Raw genomic sequence first — 16,057 nt, 5'->3', positions numbered from 1 at the left:
TCTATGAGCTCAACTTTTATTTTTTTATTTTTATTTTTTATTTATTTATTTATTTATTTTTGAGACGGAGTTTCGTTCTTGTTACCCAGGCTGGAGTGCAATGGCGCAATCTCAGCTCACCGCAACCTCCGTCTCCTGGGTTCAAGCAATTCTCCTACCTCAGCCTCCCAAGTAGCTGGGACTACAGGCGTGTGCCACCATGCCCAGCTAATTTTTGTATTTTTAGTAGAGACGGGGTTTCACCATGTTGACCAGGATGGTCTCGATCTCTTGACCTCATGATCCACCTGCCTCGGCCTCCCAAAGTGCTGGGATTACAAGCGTGAGCCACCGCGCCCGGCCTCAACTTTTATTTTTAAATTTTGTTTATTTTTAACTTTTATTTTAGGTTCAGGGAACATGTGGAGGTTTGTTGCACAGGTATACTTGTGTCATGGAGGTCTGTTGTACAGATTACTTTATCACCCATCCAGGTATTAAACCTAGTTCCTATAGTTATTTTTTTCTAATCCTTTCCCTCCTCCCAACCTCCACCCTGAAGTAGACCCCAGTGTCTGTTGTTCTCTTGTGTTCATGAGTTCTCATCACTTAGCTTTCACTTATAAATGAGAACATGTGATATTTGGTTTTTCTTTTCCTGCGTTAGTTTGCTAAGGATGATAGCCTCCAGCTTCATGTTCCCACAGAAGACATGATCTCAGTCTTTTTTATGGCTTCATAATATTCCATGGGATATATGTACCACATTTTCCTTACCCAATCTGTCATTGAAGGGCATTTAGGTTGATTCCATGTCTTTGTTATCATGTGGTGCAATGAATATTCACTTGTATGTGTCTTTATGGTAGGATGATTTATATTTCTCTGGGTATATACCCAGTCATAGGATTGCTGGGTCAAATGGTAATTCTGTTTTTAACTCTTTGAGGGAATGCATACTGCTTCCCACAATGGTTGAACTAATTTATACTCCCACCAACAGTGTGTAAGTGTTCCCTTATACAGAGGAAAGGGAACACTTATACACTGCTGGTGGGAGTGTAAATTAGTTCAAACTTTTTTTTTTGACTTTTAAATAATTTTTTGACTTCTTAATAGTAGCCATTCTGACTGGTGTGAGTGATATTGTGATTTTGATTTGCATTTCTCTAATGATCAATAATATTGAGCATTTTTCATATGCTTGTTGGCTGCATGTATATCTTCTTTTGAAAAGTGTCTGTTCATGTCCTTTGCATACTTTTTAATGAAGATTGTTTGCTTTTATTTTGTAAATTTAAGTTCCTTATAGATGCTGGATATTAGACCTTTGTCAGGTGCATAGTCTGCAAATGTTTCCTGTCATTCTGTACGTTGTCTGTTTACTCTGTTCATAGTTTTTTGTGCTGTGCAGAAGCTCTTAATTAGATCTCATTGTACTAGACCTAATTTTGCCTTTGGTTGCAATTGCTTTTGGTGTCTTTGTCATGAAATCTTTGCTCATGCCTATGTCCAAGTTGGTATTGCCTAAGACAGGGTTTTCATAGTTTTGGATTTTATATCAAAGTCTTTAATCCATCTTGAGTTGATTTTTATATATGTTATAAGGAAGGGGTCTAGTTTCAACATTCTGTATATGGCTAGCCAGTTATCAGCACCATTTATTGAATAGGGAGTCTTTTTCCAATTGCTTGTTTTTGTCAGCGTCATAGAAGATCAGATGTTGTAGGTGTGTGGCCTTATTTCCAGGCTCTCTTCTCTGTTCCACTGGTCTATATTCCTGTTTTTGTACCAGTGTCATACTGTTTTGGTTACTATAGCCCTGTAGTATAATTTGAAGTCGGATAATGTGATACCTCCAGCTTTGATCGTTTTGCTTAGAATTGTCTTGGCTATTCAGGCTCTTCTTTGGTTCCATATTAATTCTAAAATAGTTTTTTCCTAGTTCTGTGAAGAATGTCATTGGTAGTTTGATAGAAATATCATTGAATCTGTAAATTGCTGTGGGCAGTATGGTCATTTAAATGATATTGATTCTTCCTATTCATGAGCATGGCATGTTTGTGTCTTCCCTGATTCCTCTGAGCAGTGTTTTGTAACTCTCATTGTAGAGGTCATTCACCTTCCTGGTTAGCTGAATTCCTTAGATATTTTATTCTTTTTGTGGCAATTGTGAATGGGATTGCCTTCCTGATTTGACTCTTAGCTTGGCTGTTGTCAGTGAAGTGATTTTTGTACACTGATTTTGTGTTCTGAAACTTTGCTGAAGTTTTATCATCGGAAGGAGAATTTGGGCTGAAACTATGGAGTTTTCTAGACATAGAATCATATTGTTTGCAAATAAGAATAATTTGACTTCCTCTCTTTCTATCTGGATGCCCTTCATTTCTTTCTTTTACCTGATTCCTTTGGATAGAATGTCCAATATTATGTTGAATAGGAGTGGTGAGAGACAGCATCCTTGTCTTGTGCTGGTTTTGAAGGGGAATGCTTCCAGCTTTTGCCCATTCAGTATGATGCTGGCTGTGGGTTTGTTATAGATGGCGCTTATTATTTTGATATATGTTCCTTCAATTCCTAGTTTATTGAGCATTTTTAACACAGAAGGATGATGCATTTTATCAAAAGCCTTTTCTGCATCTATTGAGATAGTCATGTGGGTTTTGTCTTTGGTTCTGTTTATGTGATAAATCACACTTATTGTTCAATTTTGTGGTCAATTTTAGAGTATGTGGCAATGAGAAGAATGTATATTCTGTTGTTTTTAGGGGAAGAGTGATGTAGAGGTCTATCAGTCCCTTTGGTTCAATGTTGAGTTCAAGTCCTGAATATCTTTGCTAATTTTCTGCCTTGATGATCTGTTTAATACTGTCAATGGAATGTTGAAGTCTCCCACTGTTATTGTGGGAGTCTACATCTTTTTGTAGGTTTCTAAGGATTTGCTTTATGAATCTGGGTGTTCCTGTGTTGGGTGCATATATATTTAGGATAGTTAGGTGTTCCTGTTGAATTGAACCTTTTACCATTATACAATGGCCTTCTTTGTCTTTTTGATCTTTGTTGGTTTAAAGTCTGTTTTTATCTGAAACTAGAATCATACCCTTTCTGTGTTCAATTTACTTGGTAGACTTTCCTCCGTCCCTTTATTTTGAGCCTATGGTGTCATTATGTGGGATGGGTCTCTTGAAGACAACATACCATTGGGTCTCACTTTTTTATCCGGCTTGCCACTCTGTGCCTTTTAAGTGGAGTTAGCCCTCAAAATTAGCATTGATATGTGTGGATTTGAGCCTGTCATTGTGTTGTTAGCTGGTTATTATGCTGGATTGTTTATGTGGTTGCTTTATAGTGTCACTGGTCTGTATATTTAAGTGTGTTTTTGTATTAGCTGGTAGTAGTCTTTCCTTTCTACACCTAGTGCTCCTTTTGAGATCTCTTGTAAGGCAGGTTGGGTGGTAACAAACTCCCTTAGCATTTGCTTGTCTGAAAAAGATCTTATTTCTTCTTTGCTTAGGAAGCTTAGTTTGGCTGGGCAAGAAATTCGGGGTTGAACATTTTTTTTTTTCTTTAAGAATGTTGAATATAGGTCTCCAATCTCTTCTGGCTTTAGGGTTTCAGCTGAGAGGTCTGCTGTTAGCCTGATGGGGTTCCCTTTGTAGGTGTCCTGCCTTTTCTATCTAGTTGCCTTTAACATTCTTTCTTTCATTTCAACCTTGGAAAATCTGATGACTATGTGTCTTAGGGATGATCTTCTTGTGTGGAGTCTTGCAGGGGTTCTCTGTATTTCCTGAATTTGACTGTTCGCCTCTCTATCAAAGTTGGAGAAGTTTTCATGGACAATATCTTGAAATAAGTTTTCCAAGTTTGCTTTCTCCTCCTCCCTTTTAGAGATGCAGTGATTCATAGATTTGTCCTCTTTACATAATCCCTTAATTTGAAAGGTTTTGTTGATTTATTTTCATTCCTTTTTCTTTTCCTTTTTCCTTTTTTTTTTTTTTTTTTTGAGATGGAGTTTTACTCTTTCACCAGGCTGGAGTGCAATGGCATGACCTTGGCTCACTGCAACCACTGCCTCCCAGGTTCAAGCAATTCTCCTGCCTCAGCATCCTGAATAACTGAAGTGATTACAGGCACCTGCCACCACAACTGGCTAATTTTTTTATTTTTAGTAGAGATGGGGTTTTGTCATGTTGGCTAGGCTGGTCTTGAACTCCTGACCTCAGGTGATCCACCTGCCTTGACCTCCCAAAGTGCTAGGATTACAGGCATGAGCCACCATGCCCAGCCCATTCCTTGTTATTTTTGTCTGACTGTCTTATTTCAGAGAGCCAATCTTCACACTCTGAGATTCTTTCCTCAGCTTGGTCTATTCTGCTGTTAATACTTATGATTGCATTGTGAAATTCTTGTATTGTGTTTTTCAACTCTGTTAGCTCCATTAGGGTCTGTTAAATATGGGCTATTTTGTCCTTCAACTCCTGTATCATTTTATTGTGATTCTTAGTTTCTTTGGATTGGGTTTTGCAGTTCTCCTGAATTTCAATGATCTCATTCCTATCCATATTCTGAATTCTATTTCTGTTATTTCAGTCTCAGCTTGGTTAAGAACTCTTGCTGGAGAACTGGTGCAGTCATTTGGAGGACATACAACACTCTGGACATTTGAGTTACCGGAATTCTTGCATTGGTTCTTTCTCATCTCTGCATGTTGGTGTTCCTTTAACTGCAGTGTAGATTGAGTATAACCAATGAACTTCTTTTCTGGTTGTTTTCACAGGGTGAAGGCTTTGTGGAGGATCTTTAAAGCTGAATTCTTGGCTCTAATTTCAGAGGGGGTTATGTTAGTGAGGTACTTTTGGTGTTGAAGCTTTGGGGTGTGATCCAGTAGGTGGTACGTAGGCGTATTGGTCAGTTGATAGTGTCTTGCTTGGTTGTGTGGCTCCCCTATATTTCCTCACAGTTGCAGTTGTGTTCCCTATCAATGCTCTGAAAGTGTGGGCTCCTCTTTCTCTTGAGAGCTGGCTGTAGATCATGACTTACCACTCCTGAGCTGTGTTCTGCGTCTCGGGGGCAATCTCAGGGCTTATGTTCCTTCCTTAATTTGGAGGAAGCAGAGAAAGGGACCTTTGTAGTGGTTGGGCCAAGGGTCTTTTGCTTGTCTTCTGGGGGCTCCACCCCAAAAAGATGCAGTTCAGCAGTTGCTCAGTGCAATCAGTTCAGAATGAAGGGTCTATGCTGTGAGCCCAAGCTGGGGGTTCCCTGTGTGGTGATGAGCAAAGGTGACTGGGTGGTACCCAGGGGAGATGGACTGGTTTCCTCTCCTTGAGTTGGCTGCAGCTTGTTGGAGGTGTGAATAAGACACTCAGCGTCTTTGCTCCTCCATTAGTCTGAGGATAGCAAGGGTAGTTCCACTGCAGGGGCAGTAGAGGCTTTCAGTTGCCCTTGGCAGCTTCGTACAGAGAGCTGCTGAGCTACTACTGGCTTGATAGCCCCAGTGGGTGGTGGGTGGAGGCCCAGGCATGGAGGATGTGCCTATGAGGAGATATGGAAATGGGCATACATGTAACAGTCTGGCCATTTTTAAGTAGGGCTGATGTAGCATGCTGGGGGGTCCACTCCAGTCTCTAGTCACCTTAGATTTTCCAGGACCTGGAATAATCAAGAGTGAAGGATGCAAAATAGAAAAGATGATGGCCTGCCCTTCCCTCTGGGAGCTCTGTCCCAGGGAAGTACAGAACTGTTGCAGGCCTGAAAGCACCAATAGAAGGCAGCTGGAGACCCTAGTTAGGAGGTCCTCACCCAGTAAGGAGAAATGGGATCAGGGAACCACTTAAAAAAAATGTCAGGCCATGTGTTTGTAGAGCAGCTGTGCCATGCTAGGGTCCTGCTCCAGCCCCCAGTTGCCTTGGTCTCTCCAAAGCCCAAAGGGTGGAATGACTAATTTTCCCAAACAGAAAAGATGGTGGCCCTCCCTTCCCTCTGGGAGCTCCATCCCGCAGAAGTTTGAGTCCTTCTATCAGCCAGAAAACCCCAGCAAATGTAGCTAAAGACCCTGGTTGGAGGTCTCACCTGGTGAGGAGAAGTGGGATTGGGGACTTGCTTTAAAAAGCAGTCTTGCCGTGTTTCCATAGAATAGCTTTGCTGTGCTGGGGTCCACTTCAGCTCCTGGCCACCTTGGACTCCTCAAAGCCTGAAGGCTAGATCAGCTAAGTATCCCAAACAGCAAAGATGGCAGCTCACTCCACCCAAGGGAATCTCTGTCTCAGGGAGGTATCATGTTGCTACTGGTGGCTGGCTGGAATTCCAAGCCAGAGGGTCTTATCCTGTGATGTGTTGTGGAAGTGGGGCCTGTAGTCTTTCATTGATCAGCCTCCTAGATTCAGCCTCTTTCTTGGGGGTAACTAGTGAGGGGGTAGTCTAACCTCCTAATTTGCTGGAGTTGCAATTGTTTTTGCCATGAAGCCCAGGTGTCTAAGCCTACCAGATCTCTGTGTGTGCCTAAGTGGCTGCTCTGCAAGACTCCACGTAGCTTTGTGTGTCAGACTGAAGGCCCTGGTGGAGTGAGGGGATTCAGGAGGGGATCTCCTGACCCAGGGGTTGCAGAGATCCTTCTCCATGAGAGATACATGGGTTTCCTGGGTCACTCATTCACTCACTGCTTCCCTGGGTGAAGGAGGTGCTCCTAGCTCCGTGTTGCTCCTGGGTGGGCTGTTGTCCTGTCTTGCTTTTCTCTGTTCTCTGTGGGTCAGGTTGTTTCCTTGATCTGTCCTAATTCATGTACCTGAATGTTTCATTTGAAGGCGCTGTATTTACTTGCCCCTTCTGTTTTTCTCCATGAGAGTGGCGCACACTAGCTGCTTCTAGTCGGCTGTCTTTCAGCTTAATTTTTAAATCCCATCATTTACTTGACCGTCCCATTGTGATGTCTTATATACACCTCAAAGCAAATCTTTTCATTCCTTGCCTCTGAAGCTAATCTTTCCCATCCCACCATTACCCCGTAGTTCAATGCCCAGTCCAGGATTCGTCTTTGATTCCTTTTTATATCCCTCTGCATCTAGCAAGTCTTGTCAGTTGATCCTCAAATCTGTCCACTTCTGATCATCTCCACTGCTACCTCCCGTTTCAAGCCATCATTACTTGTGGGTGATGTCAGTGCCCAGTTGTTCCAGCCAACTTCCCACTGCCAGTACTTACGTCTTGGTGCCTGAGGGCTGCTCTCCTCCAGTCTTGAAAGATCACTCTGCCTACCTGCTATTGGCTGGAAGTGTTGGGGAATCAGTATCCCCCGCCCCTCCTAACAGCAACCTCAATCAATGACTTTTGGGAGTTGGTGTGTGAATACCCCAGCTGCCTTGCCTTTCAGGTAGAGCTAGTCTGAGGTGTTCTTGGAGCCATTTTTCCAAATTTATCTGCAGGACTAAGCTCTGGTCACTCACTATAGTAGCTGGGGTAATAATATTCTTTGTTGCTTGCCTTCCCTTTCCTATAACACTTCCTCCCACTTCTGTCAAGGTATTTTCTGCAATTCTTAAATACACTAATTGCACTTGAATCCTTGTCTCAGGGTTTGCTTCTGGGAGAACCCAAACTAAGACTCTAGTTTACTGAAATAGCCTATTATCCCCCTATAAATCTTTTTCTGCACATTAGCCAGACTGAAATTCTAAAAATGTAAAGTGGATCATATCGCCTCTGCTTGGTTCCCACTCAGTTTAAATTAATATCCCAAATCCCTAATATAGCTCAACATAGTACAGACTCTGGCCTCATTTCATATCATTCATTCCCTCTTTCATTTCACTGCAGCTATATCAGTTATTGCCTACATCTTGAACTTACCAACTCACTCCTATCTAAGGTCATTTGTACTTATTCCTTCTGCCTGGCACATTCAGACTCCAGAACCTCAGGGGTTGAGCTGCCTTTTAAAATTTGAATCCTAGATCAAATGTCGTCTCCTCTGAGAAGTCATTCTAAAGTAGCTGAAACCTCCCCCTATTACAACTGTTTGAAATTATCTTGATATCTATGTATTTATTTGTTGTTTGCCTCACCCTTCTATAGGACCCCTGTTATAACAGCAATCTTGTACGTCTTGTTCTCATTTTGTCCTCAGCACCTAGAATAGCAACAGGCCTTAGCACTTAGCAGGAAATATATATATATATATATATATATACATATATGTATTTATTTATTGAATGAAGGAATGTAAGGTATAATTACCTTTATGTCAAAGGATTATATATTAATACTTATCATTTACATTATAATTATTTTATTTACAACTTATTGATAACAAAAATACAATTAAATGATCACTATTAATGAAGAGATTTATCTACAAAATAATTATTGTGTCAGAGATGTGCCAGGTACTGTACCAGACATTAAAGATACAAGATGAAAAAGATATTCTCTGCTCTTTCATGGAGTAATTGATGACATAATTTAAAACAGAAAACTGAAAGCGTAGGTTGTCTTTTGTGTTATGAGGACAGCAACAACCGCCTCCCTCTGCGGTGCTTGTGTACTGCAGTGTGCCCTCTGCAGGATTTCACAGAGTCTGGGATGCTTACTGCACTTGCAGGGACCCTTGGAGGGCTCTTCAGGTCTGCAGGTGGGATGTGAACCATAATTTGAGAAATAGTGGTCAGAACCAAATTTGTTTATGACCTGGCATAAAGCTATTTGTATCCTTTAAAAAAAAATCCTCTATATCTGTTATAGGATCTCTCCCATTTTACTCCAGGAGAAATGGAAGCTTCAGAGTACCATCACCATGCTCATTCTCAAAATGCCCTTGGGAGCAAGTAACTGTTTTCTACTCTGAGCGTATGGAGAATTCCACATTGTAATTCCCACCCTAGCAGATGGATAGCATTATGTCACACGCTTGCAGCAGACTAGCCATACTGATCCAGTCAACGTATAGATGTTATAGTTCATGGATTTTAAAATGTACATTTTTTTTTCACATTTATCATCTTTGAAATTGGAACACTTTCAAACTTATTGGTATGTCATAGTTTAAATCAGAAATGCTTTTTTCTTAATACTACATATAATTATGTTTTATAATTGATGGCATCTTATATTAGATAAATAGAATAAAATATCCTATAGCATTCTTGGTTGAGGAGAAGCAACTAGAATGACTTTTTCTAATTTTTCTCCATTATACATGAAATATTTTGCATTATCAGGAGGAAGGCAATTGTCTGAAAGGAAGAAATAAAATTAAGAGGAAGATGGGGTGCTGGCCTTGTTGCTTCCCGTCCACTGGCCAAGAAATGCTAACACTGTGCTTACCTGGCTGTTCTTCTCTGAGTATCCCCTTGGACCTTTTCCTTCCTTCTCTCAATTTTAAAATGTTACGTCTCTTGTCTCCCAGTCCCTCAGAATTAGTCAATCTGATAATTCTATGAGAAACTTCCATAGCAGTGAATCATAATGACTTCATGCTTTATCCTTTTTTCTTCCTTCTCCTGTATCTTGTGCATTTTAAGTGTCTTACTGGAGTCATAATGCCTCAGTCCAAAAGAGAAACTTTCATGGTCGAAATTATGGTATCTGTGACAAGCTCGCAGAAGTCATGTTTTAAGTTTACAGCTCCCTAAAACTCACACCACTTAGTAGAGCAGCTACAATTTTCATACTATTTTGCAGTTTACAAAACAGACATTGAAAACATTTTCTTACAAAAGCCTCATTAAAACTCTCTGAAGAAGGTGAGGCAGACTTTGTCAACATTTTTTAGATGAAGAAGCAGATGTCCAGAGAAATGAAGCAAATTAGTAAGGAAACCCAGGTGATTAGCGGAGGAGGTAGGACCAGATTCCAGGTATTATGATTCTGGAGGCATTGTTCCTCTTTTTTAGAAAGAGACCCCTGTTTGCAATTTTTTCCCTTGCCTATGAGTAGGTGAGCCTCAAAGAAGGTGAAGTTATTCATGTCAGAGGTGTTGGTCTTTACTCTGGGAGTCCTGAGAAGTCATTGAAAGAATTTAAGCAGGAGAATAAGATGAACAGGTTATTGTTTGTCTACTTGTTAAAGAGCTATCTGGGTGCAGAGGGGAGAATGAATTTTAGGAAGGCAGGAATGGAAACATTTAGAAGGTTATTGCAGTAGTTTAGGGAAGAGATGGTTGTTCTTGGTCCAGGAAGATTACAGTGGATGGGGGAGACGTGGAGGGAATTTGGGGATGATGGCAGCTAAAGCATGTATCCTATAGCCTTTTTGCCCTAGCTTAAATCCAACTACCAGCTGAAGGTCTGTGCTCTATAGGATTCTGGGAGTAGTGCTCAGCCTTCTGGCGAAGACAGGAACCTTGAGATAGGGGAAAGTCCTGGAGCAAAACTTATTTATTACAGGGAGCTTGAGCCATGGAGATCCATGGCTGATGTGGTTCTAGGAATGCCTGTTGGCCACCCTGTTCCTGAGGAGCTGAGGTAAGACTGCAGCATGGATGGGGTTCCCTTATCCCTTAGAGCTGTGGTCTTTGTTGCTGAGGAGATAGAGAGCAGAGAGACTTCCTCCAGAGGTTTCATCAGGGGAGAGGCAACCCGCCACCTGGGTTGGCCCCTAGGGTCAGAGGCTGTTGTTCTTTTTACTGTTCCCAAGTTCATTGCCATTTTTGAAAGCTTAACCTGGGTTGCAGAATCAAGAGTTCACAGAGGAAAATTCAGTGCACCTAGGGGTTTTCAATAGCTACAGAGATCAATGACAACACCCAGACAGGTAACTCCTTTGAATACAACTGCTAGAGGAGACAGGCATTGGTCTTATTTTAAAAAGTAATGTAAGTACTTAAGGAACGTCATATAGTATTAAAAAATACTTATTAGAAGGAGAAAATAAAACAAAGACAGCCATGATTTTTACATTTAAAAACCAGGGAGAGGATGATCATATTGAAAACCTTGTTAAAGACCTGGAAGTTCAAGTGAAAGAAATATCTTAGAGTGAGGATCAGAAATACAAAGAGACAGAAATCATGAGAAAAAAATGAGGCCTGAAGAACAGATCCTGGAGGCCTGAGATGTGAATACTAGGAGCGCAGAGAAGCTAGACTCCAGGAGAGTTTGATGACAGATGTAGGTGGGAGTTGGTGGATAGGAAATGCCAAGGATGACTCCAACGCTTCTGGTTTGGGCAGTTGGGTAGATGGTAGTACCACTGCCTGAAATAGATCATCCTGGAAGATAAGTGGATTGTGGGGCAAAGAGGGCAGGTGGGGAATGATGAGTTCAGTTGTGTTGAACTTGAAATGCTTACAGACATGGAAGTGGAGACATCGAATGGCTGTTTCAATGTAGTTCTAGAGTTCAGAGCAGAGATACCTGGCTGGAGATACAGAATGGAAAACCACCAACCTCTAGTGCTCTTGACATAAAGGGTATAGATGAGAGAGTATCTGAAGTGTGAGGCAACAAAACAAACCCCCAACCTTTGATAGGTGGAGCAAGTCTCCATGGCACATGTTTACCTATGTAACAAAGCTTCCTGCATGTGTACCCCAGAACTTAAAAAATAAGCCAATAAACAAAAACCCAAAGCTGTACAGACAAAGGTGGCAGTGTGACCAGTCTCTTCCTTCCTTTTCCCTTTCCTCCCCTACTCTTGATTCCACACTTGGCTTTACATGTCCTTTCTTATTACATGATATGAGACTTGCTGGGGAAAGAAAGGGCAAGAAGAAAAGAAAAGAGGAGAATAATGAAGAATGTAAGGAAGAATAGTGGGAGGGATGTACCCTAAAATGGGGATGCAGTGGTAAATCTGCCCTCTGATCACCAGGGCAGAGGGGTGATCCATGAGAATGCAGTCTCTCATGGTGCCTCAGTGAGGCGCCATAGCTATCCCTCCTGAGACATAAAAGGAAAAGTAGAGCTAGCATCTGCTGAGCAACTGCTATATTGGGCATGCTCTTTAACACTCATTCTTTCATTTAATTTCCTTTAATGATCTCATTATAGAAGGAAAGTGAAACTCAGAAAGGTTGAGAAAGTTCCCCAAGATCACAGTCGGAAAGCAACAGGGTGAAATGAATCTGTGCAACTCTGAAGCCCTTGCTTTTCCTGCTGTACTATAGAGCATCTGCATTAGAGGCAGCAGGCAGCAGATTTAGATACTGATCCACATGACTTTATTTGTATTTTCACTGGGCTTTTGTTATCTCAGGACATTCAAAGATTTACACTCTCTCTTCTACCAAAGTTAAGTACATACTGCCAGCTTGACCTTTCAATCTTGGCTGCTCTTCGCTTCTCTCAAGTTACCAGCCAGCTCAGAAAAAGGGAGAAAAATGAACTCTTATTCTTTCTAGAAGTTGAATGGCTGCTTCTACCTAGAAAGCCAATCTTCTGTGGATTAAACTCTCTCATCAACTATTAGCTGGATCCTAAATCATTGATAAGAGGGACAACCCCTCAATTCATTGATTGACGTCTTGAGAGTTTATCAACTCTAAAAAAAATAAAAGCAGCAACATCTGAGACAATAGTCAGCATTTATTCAATCTAAGAGAAGATGCAGTTCTTGTTTTCAACTTAGAAAAATGCCTCGTATTATCAGAATAAAGATAAGTGACATTTCTTCTAACTTATATGTATATGTATAAAAGCAACACCAACAGGGTCTCTTGCATGTAAAGCACACTGTATTTTGTACAGAAGACTCAACAAAGTAGCATGTTAAGTTCTATATTTCTCATGATCCTCCACATTGTAAATGTTCACTTATGTGGAATGTTCACTTATCCCCCTCAATGCAATTTGTGGAAATTTTACCATTTTTTCAAATTTAGGAGACTCTGGTTATTATAGGGATATCCCTGTAGGTCTCCTTAAGGACTTGACAATTATCTTAGGGTGACTGAGCACGTATAATATGCACTAGGCAATTCATTCCCCCCACCTTTTTTTTGAGATGGAGTCTTGCTCTGTTGCTTAGGCTGGAGTGCAGTGACATGATCTCCGTTCACTGCAACCGCTGCCTCCTGGGTTCCAGTGATTCTCCAGCCTAAGCCTCCTGAGTAGCTGGGACTACAGGCACACACCACCATGCTTGGCTAAGTTTTGTATTTTTATTAGAGATAGGGTTTCACCATGTTGGCCAGGCTGGTCTCAAATTCCTGTCGTCTAGTGATCCACCCACCTTGGCTTCCCAAAGTGAAGATTGCTGGGATTACAGGAATGAGCCACTGCACCTGGCCTGCACTAGGCAAATCTATTAAATTCAGCAAACACTTAGGGAATGATGGTTAGCCATGTGTGTGTTATGCCCAAAAGTTAAACAGGAAAATACCATGTTGCTGCCCTGCTTACAGCTCTACAGTGGGCAAACAGGCAAAGAAATAAAAGCTGAGCTTGTAAGGAAAGATGAAAGACTGAGTATATAGATTATATGTAGATGTATCTCCTCTCTCTGTAAAATCTTTTAAAATAATAGTAAAATAATAAAAAGTTATCTCTCTATAATGAAGAGAATGAGAAATTTCAGCAAATTTCTTGAAGATAGAAAATAGGTGAAATGGTGGTACCCGGTGAAGTGGAGGAAAGGATTGGCTACAATTAAGAAGAAAACTTGTGTTATGTCAAGTTAAATTTAAAGCTAAAACAAGACCTAGGAACTGAAGACATCAGGCATAATGGAGGGTGAAGTGGTACGTGGGTTATAAACAGAGGCAATAATTGGAACTATATATGGACAGTCAACATTTCCCTCACTCCTAAACACTAACTCTGAGGCATTCCCCCCACCATCAACTTATGCTAACCAACAAGCAAACACACACACACACACACACACACACACACACACAATGGGGATATTGTATTTAAGGAAACTAAATGAATTATATGACAGACCAATAAAGGAAGTTCAACATCTGACTAATAAGAATCCTACAAAAAGAAAGTAGAGCCATTTTGGCTTTCCGAGCAGCACTGTGGTGGTTGGTAAAAACAAGGGTCTTAATGAGAGATGGCAAAAAGGGAGCCAAGAAGAAGATGGCTGATCCATTTTCTAAGAAAGATGGATATGACGTGAAAGCAACTGCTATGTTTAATATGAGAAATATTGGAAAGCCGCTAGTCACCAGGACCCACGGAATCAAAGTTTTATCTGATGACCTCAAGGGTCGTTATGTTTGAAGTGAGTCTTGCTGATTTGCAGAATGATAAAGTTGCATTTAGAAAATTCAAGATGACTACTAAAGATGTTCAGGGCAAAAACTGCCTAACTTCCATGGCACGGATCTTATCTGCGACAAACTGTGCCCCATGGTCAAAAAATGGCAGCCAATGATTGAAAGTTCATATCGATGTCAAGACTGCTGATGGCTACTTGTTTAATCTGTTCTGTGTTGGTTTTTACTAAAAATGCAGCAATCAGATATGGAAGAGCTCTTATGCTCAGCACCAACAGGTCTGACAGATCCAGAAGAAGATTTGGAAATCATGACACGAGAGGTGCAGACAAAAGTTGTCAATAAATTGATTCAATAATTGAAGCAATAAATTGCTTCGTCCAGACAGCGTTGGAAAAGATACAGAAAAGCTTTGCCAATCTCCTTATCCTCTCCATGATGTCCTCGATAGAAAAGCAAAAATGCTGAAGAAGCCTAAGTGTGAATTGAGAAGACTCATGGAGTTTCATGGTGAAGGTAGTCGTTAGGGAAAAGCTACTGGGATGAGACAGTTGATAAAGGTGAATAAGCTGATAGATATGAACCACTAGCCCAAGATAAAAGGTCGTATTTGTGAAAAAAAAAGTAGAGAAAATCGAGGAGAGAAAATTGTCCAAGAAGTAATAGAAGTAAATTCCTAGAACCAAAGAGCAAAGTTTTCATACTGAAAGAGCAACCATATTCCCAATGTAACAAATGCAATGTGACTCAAAGCTTGATGTATCATCATGAAATGCAACACCCAAGGATGAAATTCCTAAAGGCTTCCAAGAAGAAAAACAAATATAAGTGTCCACAAAGAAACAATACACAGGCTGGCACTGGATTTAGCGGTAGCAGCATTGGATGTTGGTAGGCCACGATAAACATCAATAAGGTTTTGAGGGGAAAAAAAATTTAAATTTCTACACCTAGATTGACTAATAGATGTGATGGTAGAATTATTTTTAGACTGGGACTAGAAAATTTTATCTCCATGCACCTTTCTCAGGAAGTTGCTTGAGAATGTGCTGCATCTAAATGAAGAACTAAGCTGAGAAAGAAAGAGATAAGATCCAGGATGTGGAGGATCCAACCCAGGAAAGTGGCAAAATCCAATGAGTGGGCCTGGAGTCTGGCTCAGGAAATTGGACTGGGACAGGCCTGTCCAGGAGAAGAGTTGCAACTGTTTAGTATGATTGAGAAATTTTTTATTTTTAGCATCTTTTCCAATGCATTAGTGGTTTAGCTGGATCCCAGAAGTTAGTTTTGACACATAGAATTTTTTTTATTATTATTTAAGCTGTATTCTAATTTATATTGTGATTTCTTTGTTAGATGGTATATTTCTTAATTTATTGGTGTATTTCTTAAATTATTTCTCAATTTATTTCTTAATTTCTTAATGTAGATGGTGTATTTCTTAATTTCTAAACATATGGGGCATCTACTAATCTTTTTCTTATTGATTTCTGGCTTAATTGCATTGTGGTTAAAGATACTTGGTTTGATTTCTATCCTTTGGAATTTGTTGAGATTTGCTTTATGGCGCAGCATATGGTTAATTTTTTTAAAAAGTGTTCTGAGTGGGCTTGAAAAGAATGTGTAATTTGCAGTTGCTGGGTGCAGTGTGCTAAATATCTCAATTAGGATAGGTTTGTTACACAGTATTCAAATTTTCCGTATCCTTACTGATTTTTGCCTGCTTGTTTTATCAATTTCTGAGAGAGGTATTTAAATCTCCCACTGTTTTTATAGATTTGTTTATTTTTTAGTAGTTCTGTCAGATTTTGCTTCATTTATTTTGATACTACATTATTAAGTACATAAAAATTTTAAAGCGTTATGTCTTCCTGGTAAATTAAGTCTTTTATCATAATGAAGCATCCTCTTAATCTCTAGTAA

General features: G+C 40.3%; 1 pseudogene; it reads left to right on the top strand.

The window, feature by feature from the left end:
* Positions 1-13,883: 13,883 nt before the first annotated feature.
* LOC116559962 lies at positions 13,884-14,580 on the top strand (annotated as a pseudogene).
* The last annotated feature ends 1,477 nt before the right edge of the window (positions 14,581-16,057 follow it).

Source organism: Sapajus apella, unplaced genomic scaffold, assembly GCF_009761245.1.
Source record: "Sapajus apella isolate SASKATOON/1434 unplaced genomic scaffold, GSC_monkey_1.0 scaffold25, whole genome shotgun sequence".
In the NCBI taxonomy this organism is placed as follows: domain Eukaryota; kingdom Metazoa; phylum Chordata; class Mammalia; order Primates; family Cebidae; genus Sapajus; species Sapajus apella.
Note: the sequence above shows the minus strand (reverse complement) of the source record. Positions and strands in the feature narration are given on the sequence as shown.